This window comes from Rutidosis leptorrhynchoides, chromosome 7, assembly GCF_046630445.1.
Source record: "Rutidosis leptorrhynchoides isolate AG116_Rl617_1_P2 chromosome 7, CSIRO_AGI_Rlap_v1, whole genome shotgun sequence".
NCBI lineage: Eukaryota > Viridiplantae > Streptophyta > Magnoliopsida > Asterales > Asteraceae > Rutidosis > Rutidosis leptorrhynchoides.
Genome location: NC_092339.1, coordinates 75,215,889 through 75,240,656, shown reverse-complemented (window position 1 = coordinate 75,240,656; position 24,768 = coordinate 75,215,889).

The window sequence follows — 24,768 nt, the reverse complement described above, 5'->3', positions numbered from 1 at the left end:
CAACAATCAGAAGCAGCTATGCCAAAGGTGTGAAAAGTATCACTCGGGGTTCTGCACCAAATTTTGCAACAAATGTAAAAGAAATGGTCTTAGCGCGGTGATAATGCTAAAAACGAACATATATTTCATAGCATTATTCCTCAAGAAAGACAAGCTTTTAGTTGCAATTGTTCTATTTACAAGTGATATTCGTTTAAATAATAAAAGGTGAAGACAAAAGACAGATTCGACGATTTGAAGACGCAAACGACCAAAAAGCTCAAAAGTACAAAAGACAATCAAAAAGGTTCCAATTATTGATAAGAAACGTCTCGAAATTACAAAAGTACAAGATTCAAAACGCAAAGTACAAGATATTAAATTGTACGCAAGGACGTTCGAAAATCCGGAACCGGGACCAGAGTCAACTCTTAACGCTCGACGCAACAGACTAAAAATTACAAGTTAACTATGTATATAAATATAATATAATATATAATTAATTATATTAATTATATATATATTATATTTATATATAAAAAAACCGTCGGCAGAGAAAACTCCAAGGACTGAGCTGTAAATACTATCTCCGCGACTCGCGGAGTTTGAAGGGGTTTTTGCCGCGAGTCGCGGAGCCCCAAAATTCTACTCTGGCTATAAAGCAAACCGAATTCTGATCAAATTTCATATTCTATTTCAATCTCTCTCTCAATATATACGTAATATATATATATATAATTTATATTTTAATTTTAATTTTAATTTTAAATCCTAATAATAAGGGTATGTTAGCGAATGTTGTAAGGGTGTAAGTCGAAATTCTGTCCGTGTAACGCTACGCTATTTTTAATCATTGTAAGTTATGTTCAACCTTTTTACATTAATGTCTCGTAGCTAAGTTATTATTATGCTTATTTAAAACGAAGTAATCATGATGTTGGGCTAATTACTAAAATTGGGTAATTGGGCTTTGTACCATAATTGGGGTTTGGACAAAAGAACGACACTTGTGGAAATTAGACTATGGGCTATTAATGGGCTTTATATTTGTTTAACTAAATGAAAGTTTGTTAATGTTAATATAAAGATTTACAATTGGGCGTCCCTATAAATTACCATATACACTCGATCGGACACGATGGGCGGGGTATTTATATTTACGAATAATCGTTCATTTAACCGGACACGGGAATGGATTAATAGCCACTAGAATAATTAAAACAGGGGTGAAATTACATTCAAGGGTAATTGGTGTAATTGTTAACAAAGTAGTAAAACCTTGGTTTACACGCAGTCGATAACCTGGTGTATTCATTAAACAAAGTATTAAAACCTTGTTACAATTCGAATCCCCAATTAGTTGGAATATTTAACTTCGGGTATAAGGATAATTTGACGAGGACACTCGCACTTTATATTTATGACTGATGGACTGTTATGGACAAAAACCAGACGGACATATTAAATAATCCAGGACAAAGGACAATTAACCCATGGGCATAAAACTAAAATCAACACGTCAAACATCATGATTACGGAAGTTTAAATAAGCATAATTCTTTTATTTCATATTTAATTTCCTTTATTTTATATTTAATTGCACTTCTAATTATCGCACTTTTATTTATTGTTATTTAATCGCACTTTTAATTATCGTACTTTTTAATTATCGCAATTTTATTTTATCGCATTTTTATTATTGGCAATTTCATTATCGTTATTTACTTTACGCTTTAATTTAAGTCTTGTATTTATTTAATATTTTACATTAGGTTTTAACTGCGACTAAAGTTTTAAAATCGACAAACCGGTCATTAAACGGTAAAAACTCCCCTTTATAATAATAATATTACTTATATATATATTTGTATTTTTATAAAAGTAAACTAATATAGCGTTGAGCTTTGTTTAAAGATTTCCCTGTGGAACGAACCGGACTTACTAAAAACTACACTACTGTACGATTAGGTACACTGCCTATAAGTGTTGTAGCAAGGTTTAAGTATATCCATTCTATAAATAAATAAATATCTTGTGTAAAATTGTATCGTATTTAATAGTATTTTCTGCTAAAATTTAATAGTATTTTATACCCCTTAGCTTTAACATCAAGTATTTTTGGCGCCGCTGCCGGGGAACTGAAAGGATCCGAAACTAATCATCCGGACGTTGTCCATATTGATTACAAACGAATTACAATAGTTGATAACATTGCGAGGTACTTGCCCTCTATATGATACATCTTACAAACGTTGTATTTATTCTTAAAAGACAATCTATAGTTACATCCATAATTGACATATTCGCCTGACATTTCATAATATTCAAATGACCTAAACCGCCATTTACTTAATAATAGTCTTTATGAACTTCAATGACTCGAATGCAACGCCTATTGATATAAGTCCTTAATGGCCTCAAGTAGTATCCTTAGTACGAGATAATGCACAGCGGAAGACTTAATTCATACCTGAGAATAACATGCTTTAAAATGTCAACATAAAGTTGGTGAGATATAGGTTTAATGTCGACAGCGATATAAATATAGACCACAAGATTTCATATATAAACATTTTAATAAAAATATTCTAAGTGGTTGAGCACTTGGTAACCATACTTAACAATTAATCACGTCGCATATTCCCTTTAATATGAAATCTTACTACACTGTACCAAGTGTAGTCACGAAACGAAGTACTGTGCAACCGTTGAATACTGGTCGTCCAGTCCGGTTGGGGTTGTCAGGCCCGATAGATCTATCAACAGGATTCGCGTTTACAATACCGCTGTAAATATTAGTTACCAAGCTACAGGGAAGTATGCCAGTGGTACAACTCAACGTAGAATATATTTTTCAGTTACTTGTGTCCATAACGTAAAACATAAAATACATGTATTCTCATCCCGAAATATCTAGAGTTTAAAAGTGGGACTATATACTCACTTTCGTCTTGAAGATATATATAATTTGACTTGGTCTCCGGTTGATATCACGAACCTATCCATATATAATATATCAATACCTTTTCTTTTTAAACAAACGTCACATATATATACTTGTTATACTTTTAATACTTTGAATAATTCCTTAGTCCGTAGTTAGCAGCTCGTTGTTAGTAATTCAATTTTAATGGTTCATTTTTAGATGTTTAATATACCCGCAATGAAATAAATAAAACCCCCAACGAAATAAATAAAACCCCATCGTATATATATTGGTCGAGATTAATCTTGACCCACGGTACCGGTGTTGTCAAATGACGTGTTGTGTACATAAAGTACCGGTGTTGTCAAATGACGTGTTGCGTACAAACATGGGATCTTATGATTAATCTTCTCGTGTTGTTTACGGGTGATCCTGAACCATATAAAATTGAATTATAAGTACATATATATAAAATATCATGTTATCTTAGAAATATGTGATTTATTTAATTTTTCCCAATTAATCCCGAAGTTAAACAAGTCTAGGATAACCAATTTTGTTTCGGTCATAGTTTCTTCGTTACAAATCCGTTTTCGTTGATTCAACTTGCCATCTCATTGGATCGAGTCCCTCTTTAAGACTATGAACTGAAAATACCTTGGTTTTTATTCAAAATCACACGGCATAGGTGAAACTTTAGTGAAACTTATGAAGTTAAACATTTTTGTTACAAAAAAATAACACTTAATGACCATATTTTTTCTAAAAATACTTATACTTTGAATTAAATCATGAAATTTCTATGTGTTAACATATTTATAGTAAAAATCATTTTTCCAGAACATAAACCTCCAATTCAAAGTTTAAGATAGTTTTTAATTATCCAACCCAAAACAGTCCCCGGTTACACTCCGACGTCGTAAAAACAGTTTTTAAGATATTCTTTGAAAAACCAAGTTATACCTTGTTAAGTTAGCATATATTTAAGTTATATTACAGGTCTTGAAGTATTTTAAAAGTTAAGTTAGAAGGATCTATTTAGTTTGCAAACAAGTTTGAAAACTTTCAAACTATGTTCTTGTTGTTAAAATTGTATACCACAAAATATGATAGCTATATATATATGAATCGAATAAGGTTATGAACATAGATACTACCTCAAGTTCCTTGGACAAGGTTTCTGTAAAAGAGGAGTAAAAAGCTAGAACCAAAAGGGTGATGGAATTGGATGAAAGATTGGAAGTAAGTTTGTGTTCTTGGAAGGATTTCTTGAAGTGTTTTTGTATGGTTTTCTTATGGTGTTTAAGTAAGGTTTTTGAAGCTAAATGATGGGGAAAATGCTTGGAGATGATCAAGTATGAAGTTAAGAGTATTTTGAGAGAGAAATGGAAGTGTAAGTATAAGAAAATGGGGTGAAGAAATGGTGTGCATGCATAAAAACGTTTTTAGGTTATAAAGGAAAAAAAAATACCTAACTTTGTTTTCTTGCTAAATAATTCATGCTACTTGACAAATGGTTGGTTCCACATGTTTCTTAATCATTTAAGGCTGCTAAGGAGCAGATTTTTATTGGTATATACCAATAGTAAATACATCTAGAAGCTGCGTATGATACGGGTACATATACCCTAGGTATACGTATAGAAATCTTTGAGAAAACGGAACCAGGATTCAAATATAGCTATCTTTTGTAAATATACTTATATTGTTTTATGTATTTAAGTCTTTAAAAGTGATTAAATACATTACTTATACGATATATGTATAAACATTATAGGTCATAAGTATTTAAGTCAAATAACGTTACGTATGGTTATCGTTTTGAAAACTTAAGTTAGTAGTTTCAAAATATACTTATAACTTATTGTTATTAATACAAAATGAGATATTAAAACATTCTTAGATCATGTTAAATATGTATATATACATATATATACACAAACGTATAATTATCATATATTGTATAGTTCGTGATATCATCGGTCAAACTAGACGGTCAAACGTTGTGTAAAACTCTTTTCGAAAACATAAGTCTCAACAATTTGGATTGCTTATCATGTTGGTAAGGTTTAATTTATGTAAATATTAATCTTATAAGTATAGAACGATCGAAAAAGTGCGGGTCAACTTTAGGGTTTTTGCTTATCGTGTCGGAACCATATAGAGATTAGAGTTTAAATTTGGTCGGAAATTTCCGGGTCGTTACAGGAACTCTCTTAAAAGCCGGAAGCGCAACGCTAATATAATAAAAAAAAAAAGATTTTTATCTACTTTTATTAAAATTCGTTTTTGTAAAAATACGTTTTAATTATTCGAAAAATATAAAAAGAAAAACAAAAATATGTGTATTTTTAAGATTTTGTTAAATATTTAAGTTTTATAAGTTTCTTTATTTCTATTTTAGTTTATAAAAATATAAGTTTTATTTTAAAATCTTTTATTTATTTTAAAAAAACAGAAAACATAAAATAAAAAAAAAATAAAGAAAAACGCGTAAAAATTGAAAGCTGTCAACAGAATTTCTGAACCCCGCGACTCGCGGGGTTTTCCTCATTAATCACCGCAACTCGCGGAGATCATCTGACACGCGCACAGAAGCCCTAATTCTGCATTAATTACGGGTTTTAATTATTATTATTATTATTTAAACCTAATTATGTATTATTATTATAATTAGTTTTAATTTTACTTTTACTTTTTATTTATATATTTTAGTTAAATTAGTTTTATTAAATTGTAAAATTAATAGTTTAATAAAATAAATAATATAAAAATAATATTTTTATAAAAATTGTACTTTTTACAACTTTTTGTATATTTTTATATTTTGTACCTTTTTAATCGCTGTAGCGTAATATTTGTATTTTTAGCTCATATTTAATTTTAAACTTAGTTTTTGCTATAGTTATTTTTACTCCTAGATTTTTAGGCTTTGCCGTAGAATTCCTTAAGTGCTTTTTCTTTAGACTAAGATTTAGGTGCTTTAGAATTTTGCGACGCCTTTTTAAGTTTTAGTTTCTTTTTAAGTTATTTCCATTTGGGATTTAGCTTTTCCTGTAAGCTTTAATATTTTTAGACCTTTTACTATGTATCAATTATCATTCCAATTAGTAATTTCAATTTGCGATTATAATTTTAAGTTAGTTGTAGTAATAAGGTTAGGTTAGTCAAGTAATTTTAAGTTTTTTTTTATTTTTCCGTCACCTTTTATTTTTCAACCATTTTTTTCTTTTTCGACCTTTTGCGACGAACTCTTTTTCTCTCTTATTTCTCGCTATTCTAGTTTTAGGACATAGATTTTTATTCTACTTCTTATCTAAATTTCTTAAAATTACGAAAATTTATTTTAAGTGGTTAAATTGATAGACATCAAAATTTTCTGGTTCGTAGTAATAGTTGGATTTGTACGTGGACCGGGTTATTGGAGCCAAACAGTCCTCAATTATATTGAGACCAAACGAATCCTGCCCCTCTGCTGCATCTTTTGGCTATTCGAAACGTGGGCAAAATCAGAAAAGTCTATTGATTGGATAACTTATTATAATTTTTCTTTCCTTTTTAAAACTAATAGGATATTCAGTGAATGCACCGAGCAAGACGTTCATCACCTTTTGTACGTTCACCACCTGTAACTAGATCAAGACATCGTTTAACAAATATAACCGCCGTTGATTTTTCTTTAGAATCGTCATCCAGTCGACCAAGTACTTCAGTTCAAATTTCCGATAATCCATTTTTTGAACCCGACCTCACAATTGAGAATCCGGAGAATATTCAGGAACGGTTCATAGATCCTGAACCACTAAACTTTCCTCCGGAACCACCAATCATTCAAACAGAGATTGTTGAGGAACGAACCATTAAATCAGAATCATCTAGTGATACCGATTCGACAAATTCAATTATGGAGAATCTGGAACCTTTAAGTATGGAAGACCGAATGAGAGCTAAACGCACTGGCCAAGGTCACGCAATTACTCATCCAGACATTAATGCGCCAGATTATGAAATCAAAGGACAAATTCTACACATGGTGACTAATCAATGCCAATTTAGTGGTGCGCTGAAGGAAGATCCAAATGAACATCTACGTACCTTTAATAGGATCTGCACACTATTTAAAATCCGAGAAGTGGAGGATGAACAGATATATCTCATGTTATTTCCCTGGACTTTAAAGGGAGAAGCCAAAGATTGGTTGGAATCGTTACCTGAAGGGGCGATTGATACATGGGATGTTTTAGTTGACAAATTTCTTAAACAATTTTTTCCTGCATCTAAAGCCGTAAGACTTCAAGCAGAAATTGTTACGTTCACACAGAAGCCAAATGAAACTCTATATGAGGCGTGGACAAGATATGGAAAGTTGTTAAGAGGATGTCCGCAACATGGTTTAGACACCTGCCAAATAGTACAAATATTCTACCAAGGATGCGACATCACTACAAGAAAAGACATAGATATAGCAGCTGGTGGTTCTATTATGAAGAAAACCGAAACTGATGCTTACAAAATTATTGATAATACTGCTTCCCACTCACATGAGTGGCACCAAGAAAAAGATATCATTAGATCATCTAAAGCAGCTAGAGCCGATTCTAGCCATGACTTAGATTCCATTTCGGCAAAGATAGATGCTTTCGAGAGACGAATGGAAAAGATGACTAAAGATATTCATGCTATACGAATTAGTTGTGAGCAGTGTGGAGGACCACATTTGACAAAAGATTGTCTCAGTATTGAATTAACAATGGAACAAAGAGAGAATATTTCATACATAAACCAAAGGCCTGGAAATAATTATCAGAATAATTATCAACCGCCAAGACCGATTTACAATCAAAACCAGAATTATAACCGAAATATTCCATACAACAACCAACAAGGTCTTAGCAATCAACAAGTATCCAATAATACTTACAATCAGCAAAGACCAAATTTTCAAAACAAACCACCACAACAAACCGATGATAAAAAGCCGAATTTAGAAGATATGATGACGAAGCTAGTTGAAACTCAAACGCAGTTTTTCACATCTCAAAAACAAACCAATGAACAAAATGCTCAAGCATTTAGAAATCAACAAGCTTCTATTCAAAATCTGGAACAAGAAGTAAGTAACCTAGCAAGGTTAATAGGTGAAAGAAAACCGGGAAGTCTACCTAGTGATACAAACGCTAACCCCCGGAATGAAACAGCTAAAGCTATTACCACAAGAAGTGGTACAACACTTAAACCACCTGAAATACCTGTAACTTCTGATGAAACTATTCCTACTCAACAAGAACCACAACCTGATCAAGATAAGGAAAAAGAACCGGTAGTTGAAAAGGTTAATGAAGATAACACAGTTAAGGATAAACCTTATGTTAAACCATACCAACCACCACTTAATTACCCGAGTAAAATGAAGAAAGAAAAACTTGAAGCAGAGCAATCCAAATTTTTGGATATGTTTAAACAGATAAATGTAAATCTTCCTTTCATTGATGTGATTTCAGGAATGCCTAGATATGCTAAATTCTTGAAAGATCTGATCACGAATAGAAAGAAAATGGAAGAACTTTCGGCTGTTACTATGAATGCTAATTGTTCAGCAGTGCTGTTGAATAAGATACCAGAAAAATTATCTGATCCAGGAAGTTTCACAATTCCATGTTTTCTGGGTAGTCTTAGTTCAATAGAAGCATTGGCAGACTTAGGTGCTAGTATAAATCTAATGCCGTATTCACTATACGCTAAACTAGACCTTGGAGAATTGAAACCAACCAGAATAAGCATACAACTAGCCGATAGATCAATAAAATATCCTAGAGGGATAATGGAGAACATGCTAGTTAAAGTTGGTACTTTAGTATTTCCAGTAGACTTTGTTGTTCTGGACATGGAAGAAGATTCTCAAGTTCCTCTCATATTAGGAAGACCATTCTTAAACACGGCTAAAGCAATGATAGACGTGTTCGGTAAGAAACTGACCCTAAGTATAGAGGATGAGAGTGTTACCTTTTCAGTTGATAGAGCAATGCAACAACCACAATCTGCAGATGATACATGTTATTATATTCAAACTATAGATGCACATGCAGAATTATTAGAAGAATTTCCAGAATTACAAGGAACAGGAGAATGTTCTTTAGGAGAAGGTAATGAACCAATTGATGAAGCTGAAATGTTAGCTACACTTATAGCTAATGGATATGAACCAACAACAGAAGAAATTCAAATGCTAAAAGAAGAAGACAGATATCGATATAAATCATCGATAGAAGAACCTCCGAAATTAGAATTAAAGCCACTTCCAAACCATTTGGAATACGCTTATTTACATGGTGAATCTGAATTACCTGTAATAATATCGTCTTCTCTTACTGAAAATGAAAAATCACAACTCATTTCTGTGTTGAAAGCTCATAAACCAGCCATTGCATGGAAGATTCATGATATTAAAGGAATAAGTCCTTCGTATTGCACACATAAAATCCTTATGGAAGAAGGTCATAAAACGTATGTGCAACGCCAACGAAGACTAAATCCTAATATGCAAGATGTAGTTAAGAAAGAGATTATTAAACTGCTAGATGCAGGTTTGATATATCCAATTTCTGATAGTCCATGGGTAAGCCCAGTTCAATGCGTACCTAAGAAGGGTGGCATGACTGTCATCACAAATGAGAAAAATGAGCTTATTCCTACTAGGACTGTAACAGGATGGCGTGTATGTATTGATTATAGAAAATTAAATGACGCCACCAGAAAAGATCACTTTCCCTTACCTTTCATAGATCAAATGTTGGAAAGATTAGCCGGAAATAGTTACTATTGTTTTCTAGATGGATTTTCCGGATATTTTCAAATTCCAATAGCACCCGAGGATCAAGAGAAAACCACATTCACGTGCCCTTATGGTACTTTTGCTTACAAAAGAATGCCATTTGGACTTTGCAATGCCCCTGCAACCTTTCAAAGGTGCATGATGGCGATTTTTCATGACATGATAGAAGAATGCATGGAAGTATTCATGGATGACTTTTCAGTCTTCGGTGATACATTTAAATCATGTCTAGTTAATCTGGAACGAATGCTAATTAGATGCGAAAAATCAAATCTAGTACTTAATTGGGAGAAATGCCATTTCATGGTTAAAGAAGGCATCGTTCTTGGACATAAAATTTCAAAAGAAGGAATCGAAGTGGATAGAGCTAAAGTAGATGTAATTGCTAAACTTCCACATCCCACCAATGTTAGAGGAGTTAGGAGTTTTCTAGGGCATGCCGGTTTTTACCGACGTTTCATAAAAGATTTTTCAAAAATTGCCACTCCTATGAATAGACTCCTAGAAAAGGATGCTCCATTCATCTTTTCAGATGAGTGTATCAAATCTTTTAATATTCTTAAAGAGAAACTCACTAATGCACCGATCATGATAACACCAAATTGGAATCTATCATTTGAACTAATGTGCGATGCAAGTGATTTTGCAATGGGAGCCGTTTTAGGACAAAGGATTGAAAAACGATTTCAACCTATATATTATGCTAGTAAGACGTTACAAGGAGCACAAACGAACTATACAACTACTGAAAAAGAACTCCTTGCTATTGTCTTTGCTTTTGACAAATTTCGATCATATCTCGTTCTAGCAAAAACGGTGGTCTATACCGACCATTCTGCTCTTAGATACCTATTTTCAAAACAAGATGCTAAACCAAGATTAATCCGTTGGATCTTACTCTTACAAGAGTTTGATATTGAAATCAGAGATAAAAGAGGAGCAGAAAATCTAGCCGCTGATCATCTTTCTCGTCTTGAAAATCCCGAATTAGAAGTTCTAAATGAATTAGCCATACAAGACAACTTTCCTGATGAATATCTATTGAAGATAGATTATAAAGAAATTCCATGGTTTGCAGACTATGCAAACTACTTAGTTTGTGGATTCCTTGAAAAAGGATTATCGTACCAAAGACGAAAGAAATTCTTCAGTGATATAAAACACTATTTCTGGGAAGATCCACATTTGTTTAAAAGTTGTCCCGATGGAATAATACGCCGATGTGTATTTGGAGATGAAGCTAGTAAAATTTTAAACCATTGTCACACAGGACCAACAGGAGGGCATTATGGGCCTCAACTAACAGCAAGAAAAGTTTATGAAGCTGGATTCTATTGGCCTACAATTTACAAAGACGCACACCTTCTTTGCAAATCCTGTGATGCATGTCAAAGGGCCAGAAAAATAAGTCAACGTGATGAAATGCCGCAAAATGTCATCCAAGTATGTGAAGTATTTGACATTTGGGGTATTGACTTTATGGGTCCATTTCCAAAATCTCATAATAATTTATATATACTCGTAGCCATTGATTATGTATCTAAATGGGCGGAAGCACAAGCTCTCCCAACTAACGATGCACGAGTTGTAGTCAACTTTTTAAAACGTCTTTTTGCAAGGTTTGGAACACCGAAAGCTTTAATAAGTGATCGGGGTACTCATTTCTGTAATAATCAACTTGAGAAAGTTCTTAAAAGATATGGAGTAACTCATAAAATCTCCACCGCATATCATCCACAAACAAGTGGACAAGTTGAAAATACCAACCGAGCTTTAAAACGTATTCTAGAGAAAACCGTAGGATCAAATCCGAAGGAATGGTCCATTAAATTGGAAGATGCACTCTGGGCTTTTAGAACAGCCTACAAAACTCCAATTGGAACCACACCTTTTAGACTTGTTTATGGAAAAGCATGTCATCTTCCAGTAGAAATTGAACACAAAGCATTTTGGGCTTTGAAGACATGTAATCTTGATTTACATGAAGCCGGACGTCTACGATTAAGTCAACTAAATGAATTAGAAGAATTAAGACATGAAGCATACGAAAATTCGTTAATCTATAAAGAAAGAACGAAGAAATGGCATGATAAAAGAATCAGAAGTTCAAAAGAATTTAAAGAAGGAGACAGAGTTCTTCTTTTCAATTCACGATTCAAGCTATTTCCTGGAAAATTGAAATCAAGATGGTCTGGACCATTCATAGTCAAAAGAGTTTTCCCATACGGAACGATAGAATTGATAAATTCAAATGGGATTGAATTTAAAGTTAATGGTCACAGAGTTAAACATTACATACATGGTCCGATGGAAGTCGACAACGAAGTTAATCACAATTTCGACACCAAAGCTAACTAAGTGTGGGGAGAATCAAGTCTTTAAAGGATAATATGTATTTTTGTTAGAGTTAGATTGTCTGTTTTCGTGTAGTTCTCGAAAATGGAACACGTATGGTCTTTCCCTAGCAGACCCTAAAGAACTAGTCTTCTCCCCCCATTCTGAATTTTTATTTTTTTAGGTTTTTACGAAATGAAGACTGCCTGTGAACTAAACCATGGTCTAATGCTACACGCTTTGATCACTAAAAGAAATAATGACATACTACCGAGCGAATTAGTATCAGTAATCAGAGAAAGAATGGACGGAGTTAGAAAAGGATCCAGATGCGAAGATAATAAGTTACAATTTGGTAAAGGAAAATCAAAATCCGCAGCGAAAAGAAGAGCACGACACCTAGAAAGATGTCACAAATGCGGAAAATGGTCACATGGAGGTAAATGTTCAAATAATCAAACCTATTCAAATACCGAATTTGTTACTTTATGCAGAGACGGACCGTTCATATGTTTAGAAGAAAAGACACTGAATGCTCGAGGTTACGCCTTTGGAGCCATGGAAAACCAATTAAACCGACTATCTTATGAATGGAATAGATCATATAACTAAGAAATCTATTTCACAGGTATGTCTGTACAATTTTTATTTTTATTTTTATTTTTAACCTTTTGATAATAAACGCTAATTTGTTCGCTAAAAAGTATTAAATTGGTATTGAATAAAATTAGGTTTGGCGACCGAAATTATTGATATCATTCAAAAATTTATTACATCACTGCGAAATTTAACGTTTATTCTTAAGGTATAAATATCTTTAATCAATCAACCCAAAATATTTCAAAAATTCGTCATGAGTTAAATTAGGTCTTGGAACCGAAATTACTTTACCGAAAAGAGGGGCGCATATTTTTGATAATATTTGATTGATTAAAGTGGGATAAAAAGACAAAAAGATTTTTAATTTTATTTTTACCATGTTTTTAAAATTAATATTTAAATCTTAAATTAATATTGTAAACTTTGTAAAAACAATATATTTAAAATTGTAAATATTTGAAAAATTAATATAAGTTTGATATGAATTTATAAATTTTTAAATTAAGTTTGGTGTGAATTTTTAATTTTTAAAATATTAATTTTTAATTTTATGCATTTTAAATTTTGAGTTTGGTGTGAATTTTTAATATTAATTTTGAATTTTATATTTAAGTTGTGTGAATTTAAAAACAAAAATTTACTTTATCTCATTAAGTTAAAAATATGATTTTTAAAAATTCGTCGTAAGTTGAAGACTAGGTCTTTGAACCGAAATTGCTTTACCCGAGGGAGGGACGAGAACTTTTATTATCAATATTTTTAATCTTATTGAATTAGAGTATGCCAAAAACATTTAAAAAACCCAAAAATCTTAGCTTTTAAAACAATCGCTACAAAAAGACAAATTTTAAAATTTTGTCGAGGGACGGACTAGGACATCGATCCGAAACGACCTCGTCCTAAATAACAAGGGAAACAAAATGTTAAAATTAATTTCTTAATTGTTTTATAAGTTAAAGATTATAAAAAAAAAAAAAAAAAAAGAGCAAACTCCGCGACTCGCGGAGTTTGAAGTAAAAAACCTCCGCGACTCGCGGAGGGACCAAAACCCAGAAAAAAAAAATAAAAGAGCTGCACGAACTGATCAACTCCCACACAAAAACACTGCGAATTTCACAGCGAAAAACACCCCGAAAAACCCGAAAATCACCCCCAAAAATCCCAATTTTTAACCGTTAATCACCAAATTTTTTGCTAAAATCATGTTAAGAAGGATGCTATCTAAGAATTTCTCAAGAAAAACGGTAAATTTCTACACCTAAACACCATTTAATTCGAATTTTAGTGTTCTTGAGATATTTTTTCCCCAATTTGATTTTGATGCTTTTTAGTGTAATTAGACTTAAATTGTTTATGTATTATGCTTGTATAACCTAGATTGATGCTGTTTAACATGATTAGAAGCCTTAAACTTCAAATTTTGAATAATCTAGGGTTTGTGTTCTTGAGCAAATTTGGGGCTTTTTGATATAAACAGGTTATGGCCGATTTTTGTCATGAATTGTTGCTAAATTAAGTAGTGTAACATGTCTAGGTAGTTAAATGATCCAAACTTTGAGCCTAAACATGATTTTGAGAATTAAAGTGGACTTTTTCAAGTCCAAAATTCATGAACTTGATTTTTGAAAGATAATGCCATTTGAGACTTGTTTGATTGCTAGTAATGATTATTTTGACATGTTATTTGAGTTGAATGCTTATGAACTTGGCGAACATTTTCGTATATGCTTATTTGAAAAAGTGTAGATTTGATAAAAATGTGAAAATAAGCTTAAGTTTGATATAAATTGATAATGTCATTGTAATTATTTTAATTGATGATTTTGCTGACACTAATGCATATTTGGATGCACAAAATTTGTGTTTGATGTGTTTTGCAGAATGAAAGGGGTGAATCTTCATCCCAAGCCCGCAATGCTCCTGCCGAGAATTTGGAACAACAGGAGGTAGATAACTACTACAAGCAGGATGTACCTCATCCAGTCATGACCTTTTCCGATATGCATTTGGAAGAGTTGCACCCAAACCTGCGATTTGACAGACTTTGGATAGATTATCCAAAATATCAACGGGGTTTGCATACTCTTCACTCTAAGGTTGTTGAGGTACCGAGGGTCATAGAGTGGGGACCCTTAGAAGCTGTAGAATTGGCCGGGCCAATTAGGGAATTACTTGTACAGAGGTATGGTAATTCTTCTTTTAATGACTGGATATGTTTATTCACCATACGCAGACCTGTATATAAAGTATGGTGTGAAGAGTTGTTATGTAGTATAGAGTTGAATGATCGGGTAGCTAGTTTAACCGATCGTTCTTTTATTAGATTTTTGTTAGGCGGTTCGATGCGCCACATGTCTTTACTGGACATGGCTCAGGCTTTACGTATATATACACCTGAGGAGTTAGCGTCTGCCGATTGTAGAGGATTGATACTAAACGGTAGAAAGATAGATGAAAATTTTGATACACACGGTGTGTGGAGTCAAATGACAAGCCATCACCGTTTCAAAGGGGGAAACTACTCTTATTTGGATATAGATAGAGCCGAATTAAGAGTAATACATAGGTTTTTAGCTAATTCGATTACACAAAGGGGTAAAAACAAAGAAAAGGTAAATGAACAAGATTTGTTTTACCATATGTGTATTCGAGACCCACAGAGCGCTGTAAGTATACCATATTGTGTGGGTTATTATTTATCAGCTATGGTTCGGGGGATGCGTCCACATAGCATAATAGGAGGTGGTATTTTTATTACTTTGATTGGTGAATATCTCGGTGTGGATATAAGTCGGGGGGGATTATTACTAGAAGAGCCGGAACCCCGCGATACTATAGGATTAAATGTATACCATGGTGCGAAAGTTTTGAAGAGGCGAAATAACGCCGCAGTATGATACCATGGTAGACATCCACAGGTGGAGAGAAACCAGGAACAAGGTAATGTAGGAGGGGGGAATGAGATGCAAGAAATGCATAGGTTTATAGCTTCTCAGGAATACGAAAATGCTAGACAGAGAGCATTTGAAGATTGGCAAGTTCATCAGAACCAGATCATAGCGCATTGCCAACATATAGGTAGAAACTATATTCCTACACCGAAACCCGTCTTCCCTCCTTGGTCGATAGAGATGCAGCCACCATATCCTACGTATGACCCTGCCGAAGCATTCTATAGCACTTATGGTTATGCCTGGAACCCCTATTGGTACCCATATCATCCTTAGTTTACTTATTATTTTTTTATTTTGTAATTTGTAATTATTGATACATTTAATATTTTTGTTAATATTGTAATCATTTTTATAATTATCTAACTTTTATTCTTAGATTTTAATAATTTTTGAACGTGGGGTAATATACCAAACTTCAAAAATATGTATATATGTTTGCAGTTTATCTTATGTACACAACAGGGTAAAACAACGCATTTTCAAAGACTGGCATTAAGTTCAGCAAAAGCAAGTAATTTTGACGACAAGATGCAAAATATATGTGAAATAACAACAAGACGGAATGAACAAATGATGTGCACCATTTATCATTCAGCAAACAAACGCCAATATATTTGGAAACTTTGGTAAAAATTTAATCATTTAAACACAAATCACCCTCAATAATTTAAATTGTTACTGATTTCTTGCAAATGAGGACATTGCAAGATCTTAAGTGTGGGAAGTGAAATGTCCCGTTCTTATTGATTAAAAACGTTCCATATTAATTGATTTCGTTGCGAGGTTTTGACCTCTATATGAGACGTTTTTCAAAGACTGCATTCATTTTAAAACAAACCATAACCTTTATTTCATCAATAAAGGTTTAAAAAGCTTTACGTAGATTATCAAATAATGATAATCTAAAATATCCTGTTTACACACGACCATTACATAATGGTTTACAATACAAATATGTTACAACAAAATAAGTTTCTTGAATGCAGTTTTTACACAATATCATACAAGCATGGACTCCAATTCTCGTCCTTATTTAAGTATGCGACAGCGGAAGCTCTTAATAATCACCTGAGAATAAACATGCTTAAAACGTCAACAAAAATGTTGGTGAGTTATAGGTTTAACCTATATATATCAAATCATAATAATAGACCACAAGATTTCATATTTCAATACACATCCCATACATAGAGATAAAAATCATTCATATGGTGAACACCTGGTAACCGACATTAACAAGATGCATATATAAGAATATCCCCATCATTCCGGGACACCCTTCGGATATGATATAAATTTCGAAGTACTAAAGCATCCGGTTCTTTGGATGGGGTTTGTTAGGCCCAATAGATCTATCTTTAGGATTCGCGTCAATTAGGGTGTCTGTTCCCTAATTCTTAGATTACCAGACTTAATAAAAAGGGGCATATTCGATTTCGATAATTCAACCATAGAATGTAGTTTCACGTACTTGTGTCTACTTTGTAAATCATTTATAAAACCTGCATGTATTCTCATCCCAAAAATATTAGATTTTAAAAGTGGGACTATAACTCACTTTCACAGATTTTTACTTCGTCGGGAAGTAAGACTTGGCCACTGGTTGATTCACGAACCTATAACAATATATACATATATATCAAAGTATGTTCAAAATATATTTACAACACTTTTAATATATTTTGATGTTTTAAGTTTATTAAGTCAGCTGTCCTCGTTAGTAACCTACAACTAGTTGTCCACAGTTAGATGTACAGAAATAAATCGATAAATATTATCTTGAATCAATCCACGACCCAGTGTATACGTATCTCAGTATTGATCACAACTCAAACTATATATATTTTGGAATCAACCTCAACCCTGTATAGCTAACTCCAACATTCACATATAGAGTGTCTATGGTTGTTCCGAAATATATATAGATGTGTCGACATGATAGGTCGAAACATTGTATACGTGTCTATGGTATCTCAAGATTACATAATATATAATACAAGTTGATTAAGTTATGGTTGGAATAGATTTGTTACCAATTTTCACGTAGCTAAAATGAGAAAAATTATCCAATCTTGTTTTACCCATAACTTCTTCATTTTAAATCCGTTTTGAGTGAATCAAATTGCTATGGTTTCATATTGAACCCTATTTTATGAATCTAAACAAAAAAATTATAGGTTTCTAGTCGGAAAAATAAGTTACAAGTCGTTTTTGTAAAGGTAGTCATTTCAGTCGAAAGAACGACGTCTAGATGACCATTTTAGAAAACATACTTCCACTTTGAGTTTAACCATAATTTTTGGATATAGTTTCATGTTCATAATAAAAATCATTTTCTCAGAATAACAACTTTTAAATCAAAGTTTATCATAGTTTTTAATTAACTAACCCAAAACAGCCCGCGGTGTTACTACGACGGCGTAAATCCGGTTTTACGGTGTTTTTCGTGTTTCCAGGTTTTAAATCATTAAGTTAGCATATCATATAGATATAGAACATGTGTTTAGTTGATTTTAAAAGTCAAGTTAGAAGGATTAACTTTTGTTTGCGAACAAGTTTAGAATTAACTAAACTATGTTCTAGTGATTACAAGTTTAAACCTTCGAATAAGATAGCTTTATATGTATGAATCGAATGATGTTATGAACATCATTACTACCTTAAGTTCCTTGGATGAACCTACTGGAAAAGAGAAAAATGGATCTAGCTTCAATGGATCCTTGGATGGCTCAAAGTTCTTGAAGCAAAATCATGACACGAAAACAAGTTCAAGTAAGATCATCACTTGAAATAAGATTGTTATAGTTATAGAAATTGAACCAAAGTTTGAATATGATTATTACCTTGTATTAGAATGATAACCTACTGTAAGAAACAAAGATTTCTTGAGGTTGGATGATCACCTTACAAGATTGGAAGTGAGCTAGCAAACTTGAAAGTATTCTTGATTTTATGAAACTAGAACTTTTGGAATTTATGAAGAACACTTAGAACTTGAAGATAGAACTTGAGAGAGTTCAATTAGATGAAGAAAATTGAAGAATGAAAGTGTTTGTAGGTGTTTTTGGTCGTTGGTGTATGGATTAGATATAAAGGATATGTAATTTTGTTTTCATGTAAATAAGTCATGAATGATTACTCATATTTTTGTAATCTTATGAGATATTTCATGCTAGTTGCCAAATGATGGTTCCCACATGTGTTAGGTGACTCACATGGGCTGCTAAGAGCTGATCATTGGAGTGTATATACCAATAGTACATACATCTAAAAGCTGTGTATTGTACGAGTACGAATACGGGTGCATACGAGTAGAATTGTTGATGAAACTGAACGAGAATGTAATTGTAAGCATTTTTGTTAAGTAGAAGTATTTTGATAAGTGTATTGAAGTCTTTCAAAAGTGTATAAATACATATTAAAACACTACATGTATATACATTTTAACTGAGTCGTTAAGTCATCGTTAGTCGTTACATGTAAGTGTTGTTTTGAAACCTTTAGGTTAACGATCTTGTTAAATGTTGTTAACCCAATGTTTATAATATCAAAAGAGATTTTAAATTATTATATTATCATGATATTATGATGTACGAATATCTCTTAATATGATATATATATACATTAAATGTCGTTACAACGATAAACGTTACATATATGTCTCGTTTCGAAATCATTAAGTTAGTAGTCTTATTTTTACATATGTATTTCATTGTTAATACACTTAATAATATATTTACTTATCATTTAACATAATTAACCAAGTGTATCAATATCTTAATATGATTCATATGTACCTAGTAAGACGTTGTTATAACGATAATCGTTATATATATCGTTTTCGAGTTTCTTAAATTAATAGTCTCATTTTTATGTATATAACTCATTGTTAAAATACCTAATGAGATACATACTTATAATAAAAACATGTTAACTATATATATAACCATATATATGTCATCGTATAGTTTTTACAAGTTTTAACGTTCGTGAATCACCGGTCAACTTGGGTGGTCAATTGCCTATATGAAACATATTTCAATTAATCAAGTCTTAACAAGTTTGATTGCTTAACATGTTGGAAATATTTAATCATGTAAACATCAATCTCAATTAATGTATATAAACATGGAAAAGTTCGGGTCACTACAGTACCTACCCGTTAAATAAATTTCGTCCCGAAATTTTAAGCTGTTGAAGGTGTTGACGAATCTTCTGGAAATAGATGCGGGTATTTCTTCTTCATCTGATCTTCACGCTCCCAGGTGAACTCGGGGCCTCTACGAGCATTCCATCGAACCTTAACAATTGGTATCTTGTTTTGCTTAAGTCTTTTAACCTCACGATCCATTATTTCGACGGGTTCTTCGATGAATTGGAGTTTTTCGTTGATTTGGATTTCATCTAACGGAATAGTGAGATCTTCTTTAGCAAAACATTTCTTCAAATTCGAGACGTGGAAAGTGTTATGTACAGCCGTGAGTTGTTGAGGTAACTCAAGTCGGTAAGCTACTGGTCCGACACGATCAATAATCTTGAATGGTCCAATATACCTTGGATTTAATTTCCCTCGTTTACCAAATCGAACAACGCCTTTCCAAGGTGAAACTTTAAGCATGACCATCTCTCCAATTTCAAATTCTATATCTTTTCTTTTAATGTCAGCGTAGCTCTTTTGTCGACTTTGGGCGGTTTTCAACCGTTGTTGAATTTGGATGATCTTCTCGGTAGTTTCTTGTATAATCTCCGGACCCGTAATCTGTCTATCCCCCACCTCACTCCAACAAATCGGAGACCTGCACTTTCTACCATAAAGTGCTTCAAACGGCGCCATCTCAATGCTTGAATGGTAGCTGTTGTTGTACGAAAATTCTGCTAACGGTAGATGTCGATCCCAACTGTTTCCGAAATCAATAACACATGCTCGTAGCATGTCTTCAAGCGTTTGTATCGTCCTTTCGCTCTGCCCATCAGTTTGTGGATGATAGGCAGTACTCATGTCTAGACGAGTTCCTAATGCTTGCTGTAATGTCTGCCAGAATCTTGAAATAAATCTGCCATCCCTATCAGAGATAATAGAGATTGGTATTCCATGTCTGGAGACGACTTCCTTCAAATACAGTCGTGCTAACTTCTCCATCTTGTCATCTTCTCTTATTGGCAGGAAGTGTGCTGATTTGGTGAGACGATCAACTATTACCCAAATAGTATCAAAACCACTTGCAGTCCTTGGCAATTTAGTGATGAAATCCATGGTAATGTTTTCCCATTTCCATTCCGGGATTTCGGGTTGTTGAAGTAGACCTGATGGTTTCTGATGCTCAGCTTTGACCTTAGAACACGTCAAACATTCTCCTACGTATTTAGCAACATCGGCTTTCATACCCGGCCACCAAAAATATTTCTTGAGATCCTTGTACATCTTCCCCGTTCCAGGATGTATTGAGTATCTGGTTTTATGAGCTTCTCTAAGTACCATTTCTCTCATATCTCCAAATTTTGGTACCCAAATCCTTTCAGCCCTATACCGGGTTCCGTCTTCCCGAATATTAAGATGCTTCTCCGATCCTTTGGGTATTTCATCCTTTAAATTTCCCTCTTTTAAAACTCCTTGTTGCGCCTCCTTTATTTGAGTAGTAAGGTTATTATGAATCATTATATTCATAGATTTTACTCGAATGGGTTCTCTGTCCTTCCTGCTCAAGGCATCGGCTACCACATTTGCCTTCCCCGGGTGGTAACGAATCTCGAAGTCGTAATCATTCAATAATTCAATCCACCTACGCTGCCTCATATTCAGTTGTTTCTGATTAAATATGTGTTGAAGACTTTTGTGGTCGGTATATATAATACTTTTGACCCCATATAAGTAGTGCCTCCAAGTCTTTAATGCAAAAACAACCGCGCCTAATTCCAAATCATGCGTCGTATAATTTTGTTCGTGAATCTTCAATTGTCTAGACGCATAAGCAATCACCTTCGTTCGTTGCATTAATACACAACCGAGACCTTGCTTTGATGCATCACAATAAATCACAAAATCATCATTCCCTTCAGGCAATGACAATATAGGTGCCGTAGTTAGCTTTTTCTTCAATAACTGAAACGCTTTCTCTTGTTCATCATTCCATTCAAATTTCTTCCCTTTATGCGTTAATGCAGTCAAGGGTTTTGCTATTCTGGAAAAGTCTTGGATGAACCTTCTGTAGTAACCAGCTAGTCCTAAAAACTGGCGTATGTGTTTCGGAGTTTTCGGGGTTTCCCACTTTTCAACAGTTTTTATCTTTGCTGGATCCACCTTAATACCTTCTTTGTTCACTATGTGACCGAGGAATTGAACTTCTTCCAACCAAAATGCACACTTTGAAAACTTAGCGTACAATTCTTCCTTCCTCAATACTTCTAACACCTTTCTCAAATGTTCACCGTGTTCTTGGTCATTCTTTGAGTAAATAAGTATGTCATCAATGAAAACAATGACAAACTTGTCAAGGTATGGTCCACACACTCGGTTCATAAGGTCCATGAACACAGCTGGTGCATTAGTTAAACCAAACGGCATGACCATAAACTCGTAATGACCGTAACGTGTTCTGAAAGCAGTCTTTGGAATATCATCTTCTTTCACCCGCATTTGATGATACCCGGAACGTAAGTCAATCTTTGAATAAACAGACGAGCCTTGTAGTTGATCAAATAAGTCGTCGATTCTCGGTAGTGGGTAGCGGTTCTTGATGGTAAGTTTGTTCAACTCTCGGTAGTCGATACACAACCTAAATGTACCATCTTTCTTCTTGACAAACAAAACAGGAGCTCCCCACGGTGATGTGCTTGGTCGAATGAAACCACGCTCTAAAAGTTCTTGTAATTGGCTTTGCAGTTCTTTCATCTCGCTGGGTGCGAGTCTGTAAGGAGCACGAGCTATTGGTGCAGCTCCTGGTACAAGATCTATTTGAAATTCAACGGATCGATGTGGGGGTAATCCCGGTAATTCTTTCGGAAATACATCGGGAAATTCTTTTGCAATGGGAACATCATTGATGCTCTTTTCTTCAGTTTGTACTTTCTCGACGTGTGCTAGAACAGCATAGCAACCTTTTCTTATTAGTTTTTGTGCCTTCAAATTACTAATAAGATGTAGCTTCGTGTTGCCCTTTTCTCCGTACACCATTAAGGGTTTTCCTTTTTCTCGTATAATGCGAATTGCATTTTTGTAACAAACGATCTCCGCTTTCACTTCTTTCAACCAGTCCATACCGATTATCACATCAAAACTCCCTAACTCTACTGGTATCAAATCAATCTTAAATGTTTCGCTAACCAGTTTAATTTCTCGATTCCGACATATATTATCTGCTGAAATTAATTTACCATTTGCTAATTCGAGTAAAAATTTACTATCCAAAGGCGTCAATGGACAACTTAATTTAGCACAAAAATCTCTACTCATATAGCTTCTATCCGCACCCGAATCAAATAAAACGTAAGCAGATTTATTGTCAATAAGAAACGTACCCGTAACAAGCTCCGGGTCTTCCTGTGCCTCTACCGCATTAATATTGAAAACTCTTCCACGGCCTTGTCCATTCGTGTTCTCCTGGTTCGGGCAATTTCTAATAATGTGGCCTGGTTTTCCACATTTATAACAAACTACATTGGCATAACTTGCTCCGACACTACTTGCTCCGCCATTACTCGTTCCGACACCATTTGTTCCTTTCGTTCTATTAACCCCTGGTCCGTAGACCTCACACTTCGCCGCGCTATGACCATTTCTTTTACACTTGTTGCAAAATTTGGTGCAGAACCCCGAGTGATTCTTTTCACACCTTTGGCATAGTTGCTTCTGATTGTTGTTGTTGTTGCGGTTATTATTGTTGTTGGGATGATTGTTGTAGTTGCTGTTGTTGTTGTTGTTGTTGTTGGGCCGTTTGTTGTAGTTGCGATTGATGTTGCGATTGTTGGGATAATTGTTGCGATTATTGTTGTAATTGCTGTTGTTGTTGTATTGGTGATTCTTATCACCGTTTTCCTCCCACTTTCTTTTGACTTGCTTCACATTGGCCTCTTCAGCAGTCTGTTCTTTAATTCTTTCTTCAATCTGGTTCACTAGTTTGTGAGCCATTCTACATGCCTGTTGTATGGAGGCGGGCTCGTGTGAACTTATATCTTCTTGGATTCTTTCCGGTAATCCTTTCACAAACGCGTCGATCTTCTCTTCCTCATCTTCGAATGCTCCCGGACACAATAGGCACAATTCTGTGAATCGTCTTTCGTATGTGGTAATATCAAATCCTTGGGTTCGTAACCCTCTAAGTTCTGTCTTGAGCTTATTGACCTCGGTTCTGGGACGGTACTTCTCGTTCATCAAGTGCTTGAATGCTGACCACGGTAGTGCGTACGCATCGTCTTGTCCCACTTGCTCTAGATAGGTATTCCACCATGTTAACGCAGAACCTGTGAAGGTATGCGTAGCGTACTTCACTTTGTCCTCTTCAGTACACTTACTTATGGCAAACACCGATTCGACCTTCTCGGTCCACCGTTTTAATCCGATTGGTCCTTCGGTTCCATCAAATTCCAAAGGTTTGCAGGCAGTGAATTCTTTGTAGGTGCATCCTACACGATTTCCTGTACTGCTAGATCCAAGGTTATTGTTGGTATGTAGCGCAGCCTGTACTGCGGCTATGTTTGAAGCTAGAAAAGTACGGAATTCCTCTTCATTCATATTCACGGTGTGTCGAGTAGTCGGTGCCATTTCCTTCAAAATAGTTAAATGGAACAAGTTAATCATACAGAATATTAAGAGTAGTTAATAGTATTTCGTAGCATAATATGAACTCATTTATAAAAGCTTTTTCTTCATATTAGCGTTTTATAAGTTTAAATTCGGGTAGTACCTACCCGTTAAGTTCATACTTAGTAGCTAATATACAATTCAACTACTACAATTCTATATGAAAAACTGATTATAATAATATTTCGCGTTCAAACTTTTATACAATATTTTACAAACTTACAATACCGCTTATTTTACATAAAGCATGAAATATAGCACACAATAACTTTGATACAAGATAGTTGTGAAGATAATTCTAGCTAGTACACAAGTCGTTCAGCAAAGGCAATAAAGACACGTAATT